Source organism: Sminthopsis crassicaudata, chromosome 4 (genome assembly GCF_048593235.1).
Source record: "Sminthopsis crassicaudata isolate SCR6 chromosome 4, ASM4859323v1, whole genome shotgun sequence".
In the NCBI taxonomy this organism is placed as follows: Eukaryota; Metazoa; Chordata; class Mammalia; order Dasyuromorphia; family Dasyuridae; genus Sminthopsis; species Sminthopsis crassicaudata.
Window position 1 is genome coordinate 123,650,926 of NC_133620.1, and position 18,488 is coordinate 123,669,413.

Consider the following 18,488-nt stretch of genomic DNA (forward strand, 5'->3'; position numbering starts at 1 on the left):
ATAAATACAAGGAAAACAGAGAAGAGAACAATCATTTATCTCGTTAGTGCCTACTATGTGCAAGGAGCTGTACTGGGCTTCTTTTACAAATTTCATTTGATCCTCACAACCACCCTACGTAACAAATGTTTTTATTACCCTTTTTGTTATTTTTACAGTTGAAGAAACTGAGGCAAACAGATTAAGTACATTGTCCAGGATAACACAGCTAATTAATACCTGAGGTCAGATGTGAGCTGTCTTCCTGATTCCAGACTCAGCACCCTATCCACTGCCCCATCAGTTGTTTTTGGATGCTTTTTCTTTCACTTATTAAGGACTTTTCCAAGGTTATTTTGGTTACTAGGGTAACCAAGGTTACTAGTAAGTGCCTGAGGATGGAGAACTCAGGTCTCTTGACTCCAGAACTAATATGTTCTCCAATTTGCAATACTGCTTCACATGTGAAAATAAACCTTTGAAAGATTAGCTAACACCAGAGACTGCCTCTAAGGCTCTTTTTGGCTTGAAAATGTTATTGCCAGAAAGTTATTCCACTTTTCTTTGCTAGATGCCAGACTTCCCTGTCTGCCACTATTGTTTTAAATAAAAGTCAAATTAAACTAACTCAGTGCAAAGAAGGAACTAAACCAGGAGATACGGCAGAAAGATCACAAAAATGTGTAAGACATTGGTTGTGCAATCTGGTCTCAGATCCCTACTAGCTGTGTGAAACTTGACAAATCACTTTAATTCTATTTACCTCTATTTTCTAATCTATAAAATGAGTGGGAGAAAAAAATGGCAAACTACTCCAGGATCTTTGCCAAGAAAATGTCAAATGTGGGGTTATGAAGAGTTGGACATGACGGAAATGATGTAACAAATTAGAATGTAAATTTTGTGGTGGGCAGGCACTATTTTTCCTTGTGTATTTGTATTACTAGTGTTTAGCACAGAGCTTGGTGCATAGTAAGTCCTTAATTGTTTGTTCATGCAAAAAAAAAAAAAAATTGGTTGTGCCTTCAAGTAGTTTTCAATACAACTTGGGGAAATGGCATCATTCTACAAAGAAAATGCATGCTAGGGAGATCAGGCCCCTTCAGAGAGGGCAGAGTAATTGAGGAATATCTAGCAATGCCCCTAAAGAATTCTGCTAATCCTCTGTTTATTCTTATTAGACCTATTCATGAATGTAATATTCAAAATAGCTGTTGTTTGTTCTCTGTGGATAACAGGCTATCTTTTCCATCTCAGCATGAAATCCCACAATCTTCTAACTTTGTGCGCTCTCTCTCTCTCTCTCTCAATCTCTCTCTCTCTCTCTCTCATTCTCTGTCTCTGTCTCTGTCTCTGTCTCTGTCTCTGTCTCTCTCTCTCTCTCTCTCTCTCTCTCTCTGTCTTTTTCTCCCTTTCCTCTCCTCTCCTCTCCTCTCCTCTCCTCTCCTCTCCTCTCCTCTCTGTCTCTCTCTGTCTCTCTCTCTCTCTCTCTCTCTCTCTGTCTCTCTCTCTCTCTCTCTCTCTCTCTCTCTCTCTCTCTCTCTCTCTCTCTCTCTCTCTGTCTCTCTCTCTCTCATTTTCCTTCTCTGTTTCTTCTAATCTCTTTCTATGTCTCTGTCTCCTTTTCCCCCTTTCCTGGGTGCACTCATAGGAACATCTCTGCTTTTCCAGGGTCTGACAGTAATAGGAACCCAGTAGTTGCCAGCGAAGCAGTTGTGTGCCTCGTCTTGTGTACAGGTGGACATGCCCAAGTAGTTTGTATATTTTTCCGTAAAGGTTGTGGTTAGCTTAAGAAGGCCACATCACTGTTTCTTGAAACCCCAAATTTAAGTGAATAACAAAGAAGTTAAACAATAACAAAACAATACAAGAGCTGCCATGAGATAATGCAGGATTTAGGCTAAATGGGTCTTATCAGACGATATCCAAAGTTGGGAGTGGGTGAGCTTAAAGGATATGTGATCAACCAATTAGTGGGTTGGAAGATAGCACCCTTCCCACTCTCCTATCAATGCCCACTCCTGGGATTTAACTGCAATGCAATAAATATATCCTTTATACCTTATCACCCCACCCTACTCCGCCCTGACCTCTCTCATTATTGTGCATGCTTCTAACTTCCCCTCTTCTGCATCAGGTCTCAGCCCCTGAGGGAAGTGGAAGTTATGACCCAATTGCAATCCAGGTTCCCATAGCAATGGCTACTCAAATATCAATGGGAAAATTACTCATACACTCACTCTAACACACCCAGCTGCAACTCTCCAAAATATTTCTGGCCTCAGGATTTTGGAAGAATCATTATTGAGTTGGTTCTGTGCTCAGAGGCATTGACTTATGAACAAGAGCCTCATTTCTCTGCTTTTAATGTAGGGGGTTGATACAGTGATTATTGTGGGATGACAAGACATCACAGATTTCATGAACTTATTTCTTACCCCCAATACATCCCTCTCCCACACTTCTCTATCTCTACTAAGAACAACTGCCATTTTTCTGGTCACCCAAACTTGCAACCTTAGTATCATCCTCAATGACTTGCTTTCTCTCATTTTATATATCTAATCATTTGCAAAATCTTGTCATTCTTACCTGTGCATCTCTTGAATCTATTCCTTTTCTCCATTCACCCAGGTATTGCCCTAGTTTGGGTCCTCTTCATTTCTCAAATGGTTTTGGCAATGACCCCCTAAAGGGTCTCTCAGACTCTAGTCTTTCCCCATTCCAATCCATTTTCCATATACTTGCCACAGTGATTTTTCAAAAGCCAAAGTTGGACCAGCTCATCTTCCTTCTCAATAGGATTTTCTCTGTGAATTCTGGGATCAAATATAGACTCCTCTTTAGTGCATTTAAAATCTTTTAACACTTGTCCTCAATCTACCTTTGTGGCCAAATTACTTCCTTCCTCTCTCCAACTCTCCAATCCAGCAAAAGTGGTCCTTTTTGCTATTCCTCACACTTTCGAAAACAATAATAAATTCAGATATGACAAGCATACATTAAGCAGAATCGCAGAAAGACAGAAGAATTGATTTACATTGAAAACTTTCTGCTGCATTAAAATCAGAACCAATTTACTTTTTCATATTTTTTCATTTCACATTAAATAGCCATATTACTCTAACTGTCATGAACTAATAATATAATTGCTGTTATGTAGCTTTCGAAATTCCAGTATTTGGCCACCTGTACTGATCAAATTAGCTGAATGAATAAATTTTAACAAATAATTGTTATTTATTTCTGTCTTACCCCTATTATTTTTATTAATAATATGTTAACAAGAACAAAAAGATTTATATGCTTTTAACAGACAAAATTTTAAAACATCTTGAAAATATTATTTCATCTTTGTTTCATCCTTTTTGATTTATCCTTACTACTTTTGTATCTGATTTATAATAAATGACGTATGCAAAGCAATAAAGATATGCATATATATGTACATAACTTTTAGATAAATTAATATACCTGTTTTGGCAAGGCACAGCCACTTGACTTAAATCAACATCTAAGAGGACTGCATAAAACATTTTAATTCATGTACCTGAGAAAGCCACATTAAATAAATAGATTTTCTAATGTATACGTCTCAGTTTGACCTGACAGATAGAAAAGGAATATAAAACAAAACAAAACAAAAGAGAATATTGTCATGTGCCCAGCAGAATATCAGGGAGGATTCAAAATATGTAACAATGAATTACCAGAAAGTAAAATAAGCTGGAGAATGAAATGGCAAACCAGATCAGAATTTGTGCCAAGAAAACCCCAAATGGGGTCATGAAGACAGTCACTATTGAACAACAACATCAACAATCCATTCCCTTTCTCCTATTCAATTCTGGATCTATTTCATAGTCTGTCAATAGTATCTGTTCAGGATATATGTGATTATGGATGGCATGAGATGCCTGAGCAGTGTCATTGGGCTTGTGGAAATTAGTATAATATATCTATAAACAAGAATACACATAGGATTCTATTATGGACCTTCATGACAATGGATATTACTGATGGGCACGCCCTGTTTTATGCTTCACTTGAAATTAATTTAATCACCAATCAAATTAATTTAGCAGGTAAACTCCTTGAGGACAAGGACTTTCTTTTTTGTATCTCCAGAGCTTAGCACAATGCCCTGCATATAATAAATGCTTATTGAATTGAATTGAATTATCAAAAGATCACATAACAAATTCATATTATTATAGTTTCACATAATTTTATATATTTAACATAATCATATTATATTTTTAACAATAATGTGTTTCTATTTTGGACAGAATCTTAAATTTTAAATATTTGCTTTTAAGACATCTTGTTTGACGAAGGTTTCAAAGTGATATAATCTAAGTCTTTATAATATCAATGGAATATTGAAATTGAAGAAATCCTGGATTATAATCATCAAAACAATAAAGATCTGTATATGGTTCTGAAAGATTATGCAGACTTATATTTTAGAATGTTATAGCAGCATTTTTGATAGGAAAAAACAGAGGGAAAATGAATGCCCATTTGTTTGAGGAATCACTAAAGAAATATTGATAAATCAATGTAATGAAATATCATTGTTCCATAAAAAATATAAATATGAATCTAGACAAACACACAAACTTATAGGAACTAATATACAACAAAATAAATAAAAACACATTTATTACATATTTCCTACACATTTATTAGGGGCCTACCAAGTGCTGTGTACTATATGTAAGCAAATATGAAAACATTTCTGTATTCAAGGTGTTTACATCCTATTGGAGAGACAACATGTATACATGTAAGTTTCAACAGGTTATATATATATATATAAATCCTTAAAACTTTAAATGAACAAACAGAAAAGTTTGCGTTCAGTCCTAGAGCTAATGAGGAACCACTGGATTTTAATAATCAGAAAACTATTATTATCAGACCAGTGCTTTAGGAATAAATCCTTGGCAACAATAGGATGATGGAAGAGGAAGACACTTGAAGCAGAGAGGCTAATTAGAAAGTTCTTGAAATAATCTAGACATGAGGGAAAAGTCTGATGTTGGATACTCACTTTATACATGAATGAAAAGAAAGAAACATATTTTTTAAATATTGTAGAAGTAAAAAAATCACAGAATTTTATAATTTCTTGGACATGTGGGAGAATGAAGAGTTAATCATAACTCCAAAGAGGGAAGATGATGATACTCTTGATGGAAATAGGAAAGTTTGGAAGACAAGTGTGACATAATCCTAGTGAAAATATAATGAAGTCTGTTTTGGATGTATTGAGCTTGTGATCTATATAGGACATCCAATTGAAAATATCTAAAAAACATGTAGTAATGGGAAATCCAATTTTGAAATTGGAGCTCAGGAGACATAACAAATCTAGTCATAGTGGTATGAGGACCATCTACTTAGAATTTTCTTGGCAAAGATACTAGAGTGAATTGCTATTTCATTTTCCATTGGTTCTCCAAATAAGCCCAAGGTCCTTCACAAAGGTTACTTCTCTATTCAAAAACCCTCTATCATACTCCAAGAAGATGAGGACTGTGGCATTTTTCATTTTTATCTCCTATATACCACATTATTCCTTGGAAATATTAGGTGATATAAAGCATTAAGCCTATAATCAGGACTCATCTTCCTGGGTTCATATCTGCCTTGAGATAGTTATTAGTTGTGTGATCCTGGGAAAATCACTTAATCCCATTTGCCTCAGTTTTCTCATCTGCAAGATGAGCCAGAGAAGGAAATGTACCAATACCAAATAAATGTGTCTTTGCCAAATAAATTGTTGCCAAGAAAATACCAAGTGGAATGGCAAAAAGGTCAGACATGACTAAAACAATTGAACAACAACAACAATAACAATAATAATAATAGTATTTTTTCATCTAACTCCCTTAGAGGTGGACCAGTCCCATTATGCTTATATATTTTATGTAATATATATCTTCTTAGTTTGAGAATGTAACAGAGCAACTATTAATTTTGTCAGAAGAGGCTTCTGATCCTTCAACCTTAGTAGGCAAAGAATATAAAAAACCCGTGATAAAGAAGCCTTTGTCCATGTTCTGGAAGCACCTACATGAGGAGACATGTGAACAAATGGAGGCTTCTTACAGAGCCTGCAGTATGCTTCAATTGATGATAAACCCAAAACAGACTGAGTTTACAGTTAGATCTTAACCTATACCAGGAAACCTACATAGACAAAGACAGTGATTTTTAGCTATAGTCAAGCATCTGTGTATCTATGAGTTTGCCACACGACTCTCTTTTCCTTCTGAAACCCTCAATCATAGATATTTGCCAGGCTTTGATATTTGTAAAACCCACAGATGAAGATATGTGAAAAAAAATCTCTTGCAGCTGCAAAGATCTGGTAACCTCACTTACTAATAATGCGAGGTTAAAGTCATAGGTTGAATAAGTGATTTTATTCTCAGACCTTCCACTGACTCATTGCACTTCTTGGTGACCCAAATTATATAAACTTTCAGGGCTTCCATTTTCATTCTGTGTGAATGGCAAAGTTATTGGAAGTACTACCTACATGATCATTTACCAAAGGCAGAGCAAGTAGTTGATTGAATGATCAGTCAATTGACAACAAAAAATGAAATAATCATTGCTCTTAAGGAGCTTACCGTTCACCTAGGGAAATACTAATTCTACACAAACATACATATATGTGAGTATATAAATTTACATATGTAAATAATTATTTATTTATTATGTAATTTCCTAAATTGTAGAAAAAAGACTAGAACCCAACGCCCCATCCTGTATTCTTTCCATAAATAACACAGTGCTTCCTCCAGAGATGTCTAGAAATCACAGCAAGCCATTACCACTATTACCAGAGTATAATTCATTGACTAAATTACTTTTTGCAGGATAGACACTCTAAACACTGAGTTCCTGGGAAGGTTGTCACCAACCAGAAAGAGAAAAGTTCTGAAGAAGGAGTTTGGGGGATCTTACTACATATTACACTTTTGGTTAGCACTAATTCTGAAGTTAAGATTAATTCATAAGTTCTAGGTTCTGTTCTTTCCTACTACTCTTGTTCTAAAGAGTAAGATGTTATCTGAACTGTTGTCATTTTTTTGATTTGTCCTGCCTACTAGATCACTTTCTATGACTAACCCCACCCCACTTCCTTCTTCTGTTGTTTCCCCCAGCTGTCAATGCCTTCCCCTTTCAGTTTATCCTACGTTTGCTTTTTATATATCTTGCAAGTATTTATTTTAGATTGCATACTCTTTTATCCATCTTTTATTTTCTATGCTCAACATAATGTCAAGCACATAATAAGTGCTTGATGAATAAGTTGTTAACTGGCTAAGTGACTCTATTTTATTTGCATGGCATTTTGTAACATGCTGAGACCCCCTTCCACATGCCCCTCCTTTTTTTTCATTATCTGTGTCTTCTTTCCTTTAGTTAATACTTTCTCCCCCTTCTAGTGCAATGCCAGAAAAACTGAGGCAAAACAGAGATGAATTTTTCATCTTTTTAATGTAGAGAGTTTTAGATTAGCCGACCAAATCAAACTCATGTTCAAAAATTATTCAGCATTGAGGAACTGAGGCAGGGAACTTTTCTAGATTACTAGGGTTTGCAAACACAGTAACCTGAAAATACAATCTTATATGGGAAACAAAGGCAGATTAGGAAGATGAGGACACTGGGTAAGCAGACGAACCATAATTCCAGGAAAGGATCATAACTTAATCCTGCCCGACAGGATAAGGGTGACGATAAGATGGTCTAGGGTAGGAGACAGCAAGGCAAGGGGCAATATTTAAATGGAAAGGGAATTATCCTAGCAAGGATTGAGACAATGCACCTAGATTTTATGGTACAATGGAATATAAACTGGACAGAGCTTCAAGGTTTTTTTCTGACTCAATTCTCCCAGGCCTAATGATAAGGAAGAGGGGTAACCATAATAATTTTATTCAGGGCATAGCAATTCAAAGCATGACAATTCAGAGCATAACACTAGTACTCTCTCCTACCACTATTTTCTACTTTATATGAAAATAAGTAATAAAGAAAAAAGGGGGGAAAAGCAAAGAAAAAAATATACTTTTAAAAATAGCAGTCCCATTAGCTCTGACTCCAAATTTTGATGGTGGTCTTTTTTGCATTTAGGGACTAACTACTAATACTTTGGCAGAGAAAGAAGGTGTGATCAAGAGAGAAGGAATTCCCAGGAGAAATTCTCTCCATTGATACAAATCTGAAACTTACTGTTTCATTTTAGATGAATGTAATTATATGCCTTCTTACTTGACAGTCAGAAATTTACCTATTCTATATGCAAATTTTTCAAATAACTGAAGTTCCCCTTTCTGAGAACTGAAAATAATGCTTTTTAAGCAATTTTTTTTAATTGAAAAAGCCTGTATCAGGGTACATAGTGTGCCCTCTGCACTATTGAGATGGATACAGTAGTTTCACAATTAATTTCCCCAACCTGATGTGAGTTTTGAGTCCCTGTTCCAGCTTGTTTAGCTTTTGCCTCTTTCCTCCTCATGATCAGATTGTCAGCTATTAATTCTGGCTCTAATCAAAATGTCTTGTCCCCATATTCCATTTCATTTGCTGCCTCTAAACTGTTATTGGTCAGGACACCTGAGTAATCAAGTTTACTGAACTGTTTCCCAAGAAAAAGTCAACAGCTTTTGAACCATGGTCTGAAATTTTCTATGAGTAAAATATATGAGTCTCAATAGACAACATACCACCTATTTTTACTATGCACATGACATGCTTTTTAAAAATGTTCTCCCCCTCCCTTTTTCCTGTTATCAATTTTGATTGTCTCTCAGGGAATTGAAATTTAAAGTGTCCTTGAGATAGTGAGGTGTTTGTATTTTGAGTCTTGGAAAGATAAAGTAAAAAACATATAATATAATACTATCATGTTAGATTCTATAATTATTTTTTTTAATTTCTCACTTCAATTCATTCCAATTCACTAAGTATTTATTGTTTTCTATTTTCCAACCATTGTACAAGTCACTAGATATTCTAAAGGGAAAAAATACATTTCTACTCTCAAGAATCTTATGTTATATAAAAGAGGTGAGGGATATAATTTATACAAGATTTATTCCAATTTATTGTCACTAAAACATTAAAGAAAGTAAGTCAATTAGATATAAATGTATGTTAGCTTTGGAAACTGTTAAACATAAACATTCAATTAAGTTAAGTAGATGTGTATTGTTCAACTGCTAAGGGACTTGATCTTTGAAAATCTTAAAAAAAATATATAGTCAATTTTATTATATTCTCTTTTATTTTTCAAATATAGTGAATACTACAACTGAATGAACACTATAATGTTAATTTCTAATAAATGAGGTCAGTCCAGATGTCAGAGTTGCATGTTAGAGTTAAGATTCTTCAAGAGCAAGGTCTAAATTCAAAAATAATTCTCCAGTTATGGCTGGACCAGATTATTTCTGAGGCTATATTGTAATCTTTCTAAATGAATTCAAATAAGTAGCTGGTGTAACACAATGGCCACTAATATTTCTCTAAAACCCATTTACTGAAATGACAAAACTAACTGCTGCCTATTTTTGCTGCTTATTTCAGATACCTTCAGACCTTTCAGTTGATGGATTATATTTTCTTCCATTTCACTGGGGAGATAGAACCTAAATGTTTTTTTAGAATTTACATCATAAATGGATTTTTTAGGCTTTGTTGAATTATAGCAGCATGAGTTTTCTTCAGTAGGGAATACAACTATTTAGGTTGATTTATTATTATTACCTATGGATATAGCGCCATAGGGCATGTGGGACCAGAAAAGAATTCTAGCCTTAAAGTCAGAAGACTTGGGTGTTAATCCCACTTTCAGATGTTACTAGTTTCATAAAACTGAACACCTAGATATTTAACCTAGATGAGCCTCAATTTCATTATCTGTAAACTGGAGACACTATTTCCCTAGAAATCCTAGAGGATTGTTATGAGACTCAAATATGATGTACATGTAGCACTTTAAACTTAAAAATCCAATGAAAATGTCCATTGTTGCTGTCATGTTCATATGTTCTCTTCACTGTACTTTTTTTCTTCTACGCATCAATACCTTCACTGATTTTTATTTTTTTCTACACACACTTCTTTATTTCCTGCCAATCTAACAAATTTTCCATCCTCCATATTACTTGCCACTACCACTGTAAGATCCAGCATCTCATTCTGCTTGTCTGTAATGTCCTTCTGTCGCTTCCTGCCAATGCCCTCTTTCCCTCCTTTTAAAATTCAGCTCAAAAATTCCCACGTATTATTTTTTTCCATGATTAGCCCTCACTTTATCGCACGTCCCTCAGCATCTGTATTCTGTCAAAAAATGTAATTATAAAGTAAACTGTGTATACATGCCATATGGAACCAGTGCAATTAATTTCTTATAACATCTCACATATATGCATAAACACAAAATTGTTCCCTGTGTATAAGCATTAATTTATTCAATTCTTTACAGATATTGTTAAATCTCTATTACATATTCTAGCCCTTTCTATCTAAATCAGATTCTTGAGGACAGGGGCCATACAACATTATAGCTTCATAGAATGTGGAGCTAGCAGAGAATCTTAACTAAAGTACATAATTACAAAATCACTGGATCTAACTAAGCACCAGAACAAACTTCAATGGTCACTTATTCCAACCCATCCTTGGAGAAAAAAACAAACAATTCCATCCAAAGTGCCTAACAAGCCTAACTAGCTATTGCTTGAAGATCTCTAGAGATGGGAAACCCACTATCTCTAAAAGGAATCTATTTCACTTTTGAACAGAAAACTTAATTATAATCTATTCCAAACTCATTTTTATAAGATGGAAAAGGTCAAGGTTGGTGAACAGGAAAGGTACTACTAAAATCTGAATCTTCTGTTTCCAATTCAGCATTCTATCCACAACATGCTGTCCATATGAATATATATATATATATATATATATCCTCCCTAATATTGTCTAATAATAGTCTACTCAATAAATATTATTGGCTGACTGATATACTTCAAACTATAAATTTACATAATACATTTTGCACAAAAATGAAGATTTTAAAAATAATATAGTTAAAACAAAATCCCATGAGGAAAGATAAGGAAAGAAATACCACTTACCAATGAAGAATGCAATCTTTAGGTCTATGATTTGCTTCCACAGATATCTTTTATTAAAACTTCAGACTTTTCTCAACTAGCATTAACACATAAATGCCTGTTTTCTCAGCTACTAAACTCCTGAACTTATTCTATGAAAATGATATAGGTTTACTTGGGACATTTGGGAGCTTTTTTCTCATATAAAGCCTCATGTGATTTCTCTCTCTTTTTTGCCCAGCAAACAAGATAATGTGGTGAACTATCTTACCACAAGTTTCATCCCTTTAAGTTTCATACCTCTGATCATAAAAAGGTAACAAATAAGGTGGGGGAGGGAAAAGTAGATATGTAACTAGGTCAACTACATAATTTCAATGTCAGATATACTTTTCATGTTAATATTTTATTTTAATGTTTGTGGGATGTCTTAATCCCTCGTGGAAGCTACTGGTTGACTACGATGATTCTAAAATTCTATGAAAAGCTCCATGTATTACCTAATGATAATGATTATTACCATCTACCCATCTTTCTAGTGCTGAGGAATAAAAGCCTGAGTACCACAAATAACTCAGCTTTTCTGTGTGCCAATATTCTTAAAATAGGAGGAACATTTAATTCAATTCAATAACTATTTATTTAAAATAGATGATACTAAGCAGCAAGAGAGTTACAAACATGAATAGGTGATCAATAAACAGAATGGGGAATAAGGAAATAAACACCCTTAAGTAAGATGGGGAACAAGGTGTTGGAGAGTAGTCCAATAAGCATTAACTTTAATTTCAGAAGATCTGGATTCAAATCTTGCCTTTATCATTTACTCCCTTTATGACTGCAGACACATCTTTTAGCTATGTTTGAATTTCCTCAGTTTTCTCCTCTGTAAAGTGAGTTAGAAAAGGAAATGGCAAACAACTTTAGTATCTTTACCAAGAAAACCCAAATAGGGTCACAAAAGATCAGACAGTTTCACTCAAAACAACTCAATAACAACAATTTCGATGAATCTGAAATCAGAATTCTCCCAAGCTTTATATTATATAGAGTTGGAGCTACTAGACTGACCTCCTAACACATCTTCAGATACATTTAATAGGAGACTTTAGGAATTTCTGGTTGATAAATTATAGAAATGGCTGTCCCTACTGATCTGGTTCTCTAAGTCCTATCTTCCACCAAACATTAACATTTATTATTCACTTACTATTTATCAGCCACTATGATAGGCCCTGGGCATATAAAGACAAAAATAAAATCATTCCTTCTCTCAAAGTCCATATATTCTATTGATGGAGAATCCATTCAGACTCCATCAGTTCTTTCTCTGGAGGTAGATAGCATTTTTTCATCATATTTCCTTGAGAATTGTCTTGGATCATTGTATTGCTGAGGACAGCTAAATCATTTACAATTGATCATTTAACAATAATACTATTACAATGTTTTTCTGGTTCTGCTCATTTCAGTTTGCATCAGTTCATTTAACCTTTCCAGGTTTTTCTGAGCGTATTCTGCTTGTCATATTTTTTATAGCAGAATATCATTCCATCACAATTATATACTCATTTATATATACATCACAACTCATTCATCCATTCCCCAATTGATGAGCATCCCCTCAATTTTCAATTCTTTGCCACCTCTAAAAGAGATGCTACAAATATTTTTGTACATAAAGATCCTTTTTCTTTTTTTGTTTTTTTTTTTTTTGTTTGTTTGTTTGTGTTTTTTTTTTTTTTGTTTTTTTTTTTTGACTCTTTGGCATAGAAGCCTAGTAGTGGTATTGCTGGGTTAAAGGATATGTACAATTTTATAGCCATTTTTTCAAAGTTATGATTAATAACTGAGCATTTCCCTCCATCCTGTTTCTCCCCTAGTTATTCTTTTTGCTGCTACCTCCCCTAATCTGTATTCTGTCAAAAAATGTAATTATAAAGTAAACTGTGTATACATGCCATATGGAACCAGTGCTCCCTTCTCTTTTCTGCTTCCTCTCAAACTTTCCTCTGGGTAAGATAGATTTTTCATTCCCAAGTGCCAATTCCAATAAGAATAAGGTTCCAGTGCTCCTTCCCATATATTCTATATTTTGTGCTTCTCTTATATGAAATAATTTACCTCATTTTACCTCTCCTTTTCCCCCTCTCCCAATGCATTCCTCTTTCTCACTCCTTAATTGGATTTGTGTAGACATCATCACATCATATTTAATTCATATCCTGTCCTCTGTCTATGTCTATGTTCTAATTGCCCTAATATTGAGAAAATTCCTAGGACTTTTAAATATCATCTTCTCACGTAGGAAAACAAACAGTTTAATTGTATTAAATCCTTTATGATTTCTCTTTCCTATGTACTTTGTTATGTTTCTCTTAAATTTTGTATTTGAAAGTAAAATTTTCATAAGGAATTTTTCTTTTTCATTAAATATTGATTTTTTTTTCTCCTGAAAGATTATACTTAATTTCTCTGTGTAGGTAATTCTTGGCGCTCCTTTGCTCTCCAGAATATTACAATCCAATCCTTCTGATCTTTTAATTAGAAGCTGGTAAATTCTATTACCTGACTGTGACTCCATAGTATATGAATTGTTGCTTTCTAATTGTTTGCAATATTTTCACCTTAACATGAAAGCTCTGGAATTTGGCTACTGGGAATTTTCATTCTTTTTCAGGAGTTGATCAGTGGATTCTTTCAATTTCTATTTTACATACTGGTTTTAGGATTATAATGCAGTTTTCCTTGATAATTTCTTAAAACATAATATTTAAGCTTTTTTTTTTTTTGATCATGGCTTTGAAGCAGTCCAATAATTTTCTCTCCTCTATCTATTTTCCTTGTCAGTTGTTTTTTCCAACAGGATATTTCACATTTTCTTCTATTTTTTTTCATCCTTTTGATTTTGTTTTATTGTTTCTTGATGTCTCATGGAGTCACAAGCTTCCACTTCCCCAATAATAATTTTTAGGAAATTATTTTCTTCAGTAAGCCTTTGTACCTTTTTTTCTCATTTGGTCAATTCAACTTTTTAAGGAGTTCTTCTCTTCAATGAATTTTTGTGCTTCTTTTGCCATTTGGTCTATTCTGGTTTTTAAGATATTCTTTTCTCCAGTATTTTTTGCACCTCCTTTACCAAGTTGTTGACTCTTTTTCTTGATTATCATGAATCATTTCACTTGTTTCCTTAATTTTCCCTCAATATTTCTTGTTTGATTTTTTAAATCCTTCTTAATGTTTTCCAAAAATTATTTTTGGATCTGAAACTAATTTGCATTTTTCATCAAGGCTTTGGATGTAGCTGTTTGGATTTTGTTGTTTTCTGAATTTGTTTTCATGTCTCCTGTCACCATAGTAACTTTTTATGGTCAGGTCCTTTTTGTTGTAGGTTGTTCATTTTTTCAACCTATTTCTAGATTTTTAACTTGATGTTAAAGTTGGACTCTGCTTCTAAGATAAAGGAGGTACGTACAATCCCATTTTGTTGTGGGTTGTTTTTTTGGTTTTTTTTTTGATGCAGTTGTTTTTACAGATTTTTCTAGGTGTTTTTAGTTTTTCCAATTTGGTATGATGTAAGGAGAGACATGTTATCACTTTTCTGACTTTTCTTTTGGTCTGTGAGTGATCATAAGTAACTCTTTGTTGCCCCAGAGCTGTGATGAGAGTTCTGCTGCCCTGTGGCTACATGTTCCAATGTACTAGTGTTCCTCTTAGCTATGAGACTATTCCAGATTGCAACCCAGATCTGCATAGAGATAATGCAACAAAGTCTTGTGCCCAGTGGCAGAAAAGGGACCCCTATATTCTCCTGATCATCAGTAGGCTGAAGGTTCCAACATTTACCACAATTGATTCAGGCACCTCCTTCCCAGTTTGCTGCTGGTTTTCTGGGGCCTGACCTAAACTGGAGTGCACTTCAATTTGACCCCAGTAAGATAGACCTTTCCTATTAAGTTTCTAAATTAGCTTAAGCGAAAAAAATTGTTTTACCCCATCCTTTTGTGTGTTCTGCAGCTTCAGAATTCATTTTGAGGCGTTATTTAAAGTTACTTGGGTGAACTCAGAAAAATCCCTGTCTTTTCTCTACTATCTTGGCTTTATCCCTTTATTCTTGAAAAAAATGAATAAGGGATTCTAAGAGACAAAGGTGAGAAGGAAGAGCATTATAGGCATGAGAACACTTTCAGATAACTGTCATGGGGGTTGGAGCATGAGGATGAGGATCAGGATCAGGATATATTTGTGGTTTAGTCATTTTTATTTGTGTCTGACCCTTTGTGACCCATCAGGGGTTTCTTGGCAGAGGCAGTGGAGTTGTTTGCCATCTCTTTCTTCAACTCATTATACAAATGAGAAAACTAAGACTGACAGAGTTCAATGATTTATCCAGGGTCATACTGAGACTAAATTTGAACTCAGAAAAATGAGTTGTTTTGACTCCAGGTCCAGCACTCTATCTATTACACTACCTAATTGCCCTTTAATAACTCAAATAGCTACTAATAAGTTTTAATGGATTAAAGCTGCAATAAGACTTTTGGAATATCTCATATAGTTGATGTTTCAAACAAGTTTAGGATATTACATTTTTCCCCATTATGGTTAATCTTATAAGATTCAATTGATTTTTCTTGTCTTTCAAGATGTCTGTGAATACCAGATCTACTATTCAACATATTAACTTTCTCTCCTAAAATTCTTACCTACCAATTTGACACTTACCACTTATACCTTCATGTAAATCACTGATTAAAGAATGTTGAGCACAAGATGTAAAGGTATTCTGATAGACACTCTCCTTCTAGTTTAGCATCAATCTGTTAATCACTGTTCTTTGGGTCCAGTCATTCAACTAGATCAGACTTGGTCTCATTTCCTCATTTGTAAAATGACAAATTTTACAGAAGGGTCTTAACAAGATGACTTCTAAGGTCCTTTGTCCTTCCAAATCTATGGTCCTGTGAAATTCTTCCACTAGGATGATTATCCATCTTGCTTATGAGAATAGTAGAAGAGACATTGTCAAATGTCTGTTAAAACCCAGAAATATAATATCCACAATATTCCAATGATCTACCAGTCTAGTAGCCCTGCAAAATAATAAAGGAAATTAGGTTAATCCGACATAACCTATTCTTGATGAAGCCCTGACTAACTGGATCTTAGTAAGCACCACTTCCTTTTGTAAATATTCACAAACCACTATGTGAATGGTAGGTTTTAGAATTTTGCTAGGAATCAGTCGAGTTCATTGCTTAACAGACCAAAGCAGAAGTGTCAAACACATGACCCTAAACACTGGGACCAGAAACATTTTAAAAGGCAATTGAGAAATATTTCATAAAACAAGTAAACATTCAGTGAAACATATATAATATTGTATTTTAAAACTAACTCAATATGTGGCCTTCGGGATCTTTATCTAGCATTTAATGGGCCTCATTTCTATTTGAGTTTGACAATGATTTAAAGAATTTATTCTTATTCTCTCCCCTCTTCCTTTTTTTGTTTTGGGGTCATTTTTAAAAGTTCATATAACATTTCTTTCTTTTGTTCACACATCTTATTCTCTATGATTACAACAACAAAAAAAAAAACATAGAAAGTTCTTTTCTAAGACTTATCCCTTTCCTTTTTAGTAATCATATCTATTATTTTATTTTAAGAGACCTGAACTTGGGATCAAAATAGCTTGCCTTCACATTCTAGTTCCAACACTTTTCATCTGTATGATCCTGGATAAGTCACTTACCTCATTAAGCCCTACTTTCTTTAGCTGTAATCATAATCATAATTACCTCAGCATAGTCATCCCTGTGTACCTACTTTACAGGGTGATTAGAAGCTAATTACTTTGTAACGTGGAAAGCATTCTATCAGGAGGATTTTATCTTATCATTATTGTTATTTTTACCCTAGGATCATTCAGGTCTGGCAACTTGAACTCAATATGGATCATTTTCCTCAATTTTCTTGGATTTTTCCCTCTCTTACTATTTTTGCTTTAGTCTTCCCATTATGAAAACAATTCTATTTTGTAGAGAAAAGAGAAGCAAAACAAGGGTTAAATTGTTCTGCTTTTTCTCTGCCGTTTTATCATTCTTTCATCTACCCTGAAATCTGTACTATCTATGGTTGGATCTTCCTTTGACCCCAAAATGAGCATGTTTTTAAAACACTTTTTATGATTTTCAGCCTTCATTGTAAGGCTTCAGAATTTTGTCAGTCTTAGACCTTTTTGCACAGAATCATGTTGTTTTATACTTGTTAATGTCATTTTCTTTTTTTTTTTAATTTTATTTAGAATTTTTTTTCCACAGTATATATGCATGAGTAATTTTTTTATAATATTATCCCTTGTATTCATTTTTCCAAATTATCCCCCCCTCCCTCTACTCCCTCCCCCCGATAACAGGCAATCCCATACATTTTACATGTGTTACAATATAACCCAGATACAATATATGTGTGTAAATACCATTTTCTTATTGCACATTAAGTATTAGATTCCGAAAGTATAAGTAACCTGGGTAGACAGTAGTGCTAACAATTTACATTCACTTCCCAGTGTTCCTTCTCTGGGTGTAGATATTTCTGTCCATCATTGATCAACTGGAAGTGAGTTGGATCTTCTTTATGTTGAAGAGATCCACTTCCATCAGAATACATCTTCATACAACATTGAAGTGTACAGCGATCTTCTGGTTCTGTTCTTTTCACTCAGCAACAGTTGATGTAAGTCTCTCCAAGCCTCTCTGTATTCCTCCTGCTGGTCATTTCTTACAGAGCAATAATATTCCATAACCTTCATATACCATAATTTACCCAACCATTCTCCAATTGATGGACATCCATTCATCTTCCAGTTTCTAGCTACAACAAAAAGAGCTGCCACAAACATTTTGGCACATACAGGTCCCTTTCCGCTCTTTAGTATTTCTTTGGGATATAAGCCCAATAGCAGCAATGCTGGGTCAAAGGGTATGCACACTTTGATAACTTTTTGGGTATAATTCCAAATTGCTCTCCAGAATGGTTGGATTCTTTCACTACTCCACCAACAATGTATCAGTATCCCAGTTTTCCCACATCCCCTCCAACATTCATCATTATTTGTTCCTGTCATCTTAGCCAATCTGAATGTCATTTTCTTTAAATGATTTTTTTATTTTTAAATGACTTTTAAAATTATGTTAGTGAATAATTTTCCTATATATCTAGACCAACATTTCAAAAAAGTCCACCCATTCTTCTTATAATACTTACTAGCTCTGTGATGAAGCATAACAACAAGGACAAGGACAATACTAATTACAGCTAGCATTTATATAGCATTTTAATGTTTGCAAAGTATCTTACAAA

The 18,488-nt window shown here is 34.1% G+C and overlaps 1 protein-coding gene across 1 annotated transcript in view; it reads right to left on the reverse strand.

The window, feature by feature from the left end:
• CCR6 (C-C motif chemokine receptor 6) overlaps positions 1-11,331 on the reverse strand; it is a 40,435-nt gene extending 29,104 nt beyond the window's left edge. The window contains exon 1 of the mRNA XM_074309337.1: positions 11,145-11,331. The gene's annotated coding sequence lies outside the window, so the exon portion shown is untranslated. The remainder of the gene's footprint in view (positions 1-11,144) is intronic.
• Positions 11,332-18,488: the final 7,157 nt, after the last annotated feature.